The sequence below is a fragment of the Malaclemys terrapin genome, chromosome 12, assembly GCF_027887155.1.
Source record: "Malaclemys terrapin pileata isolate rMalTer1 chromosome 12, rMalTer1.hap1, whole genome shotgun sequence".
NCBI lineage: Eukaryota > Metazoa > Chordata > Testudines > Emydidae > Malaclemys > Malaclemys terrapin.
Genome location: NC_071516.1, coordinates 38,360,538 through 38,362,670, shown reverse-complemented (window position 1 = coordinate 38,362,670; position 2,133 = coordinate 38,360,538). Strand labels below are relative to the sequence as shown.

General features: G+C 52.3%; 1 pseudogene; it reads right to left on the bottom strand.

Moving 5' to 3' along the window:
• Positions 1-721: 721 nt before the first annotated feature.
• Positions 722-1,230, bottom strand: LOC128846323 (ribonuclease-like; annotated as a pseudogene).
• Positions 1,231-2,133: the final 903 nt, after the last annotated feature.

Below are 2,133 nucleotides of genomic sequence, written 5' to 3'. Positions count from 1 at the left end.
GAAGCAGCAGGGTCTCCTGCCTGCCTTCCACGCCTAGTGCTGGCCCTATATGCTCTTCACGAAGAAAACAGGGAGATCACTCCAGCAGGAGATGACGATTTTTTGTTCTGCACTGATCCCGGTGTAAGAGATGCTCCAGGGGTTAAGAGCAGGGCCAGAGGTGGAAGTCAGGATTCCTGGGTTCAGTTCCCAAGTTGGGGGAAAGAGATTGAGACTGGGCTTGAAAACACAGAGAATGTCATTGGAAAACCATTACACATTTCCAGTACACTCCTGAAGTGTTCAGAGGCTTACGTCCTTGCTATCCCCAATGTAAAACAACAAGGCAGTAATTGCTTTGCAGATTTTATTGTGTTTAGGGAGCACAAAGAATGGCAGTCAGGGGGCAGATGTTAAAAAATGATGAAGCGAACAATGATGAATAACACTTAACATGATGAATGTGAGGATTATCCATTCTTAGACTGAATACGCAACACCAGCAGGGTGAAACTGGCAGGTAGTTCTTAAATAAATGACAGAGTTTGAGATGGCCACTATTTCTGGCAGCGGGGAGATGACATGGGGCAGCAGAGGGTGGGGGGGTGGAAACACCTGTACAATTTGACCTGTGTTCAGAAGTAGGTGAGGAGCCGGGTGCAGGGACAGGTATGGCAGAGTCAGAGCAGGATTGGAGGAATAAGCGGGGTCTCCTGCCTGCCCTCCGCGCCTAGTGCTAGCCCTATATGCTCTTCACATAGAAAACAGGGAGATCACGCCAGCAGGAGATGACGATTTTTTGTTCTGCGCTGATCCCGGTGTAAGAGATGCTCCAGGGGTTAAATGTGCAGGTGGTGATGTTGAAGGGACTCGTGCTCTGGTACCGGTAGGGCCCGCTGGCTACCCCATCTGTCGTGCAGACTTTGCTGATGTTCTCGGCTGTCGCATGGATGAAGGTGTTGGTGTATTTCCAGTACATCACCCGGTCCCACATCATCCTGTTGCAGTAGGCGTTGTTGTTGGTGGTGACGGTCTTGGGGAAGTCCACGTGTTCTTTCCGGAATATGTCATTCAGCGGGTTCCACCTCTGCCCGAGGGTCAGAGCCACACAGGCAGCCAGCAGGGCGAGTGTCAGCAGGAGCGCAGGGCGGGGTCCGCTTGGAGCCATGGCTGTGTCTGTCGCTGGATTGACCTGCTGCGGGGACAAAAGGGGAAGATGAATGGAGACAGCATGGGGTGGGGCTCTGCCTCCTCTATGGAACCTGCTGGACCCAAAGCCCCTTCCCAGTCCCATCCCACTCTTCCCCTCCCATTATTTCTGCCTCACTGCATGATGTGCTACTCTGAGCCCAACTGACATCAATCTCTGCTCCCTTTTCTCTCTCTCTCTCCTCCCCACACTGAGCTGGAGCTAGAACCCAGGAGTCCTGGCTCTGAGCACCACTTCAATAACCATTGGATCATGCTGCCTCCCAGAAACAAACCCTACAGTTGCAGCCCCATGTGACACTGTTCTCTGTTCTCTCCCGGCTGGTGGAATCTCTGGCAACTTACCCAAGTCCTTGTTCCTTCACTGCTGTTGGAGCGATGGATCCCAGCCTCTGCTGAGCTGAGCCTCACCGTGATCCTCCTGCCTGTCTGGGAACAGGTTATATAGAGGCCCAGTGAGACATGGAGGGGGAGGAGTGGGTGAGGAAATCCAATAAACAATTGGGTAAGGACAATTTCCTGATATCTTGCAACTAAAAGTAGTGGCCCAGCAGGCCAGGCATGGTTGGGGAACAAACAGAACATGTCCTGCCAGAGATCTGGGCTCCACCGAAACATCTCAGGGTGTGTCTATCCAACAAGCAAAGGTGTGATTATAGCGTGGGTGGGCAGAACAGTGCCAGCTTTATTCTAGCTAGTGACGGTAACAATACTAGGTGGCACGGAATTCACCATGGGGTAGCTGTCCCAGTGCCAGCCCACCAGGGACCCTGGCACATACTTTGGTCACCAGCCTGTGCTGCAGTCCAGTACAACATGTCTCAACTGCTGTTGTTATGCATGCCAGCTAGACTAAAGTTAGCATAGGAATGCCCACGCATGCTGCAAACAAAGCTTCATTTGCTGTGTGGATGGACCCCAAGTCCTAACACACTGGCACCTTCC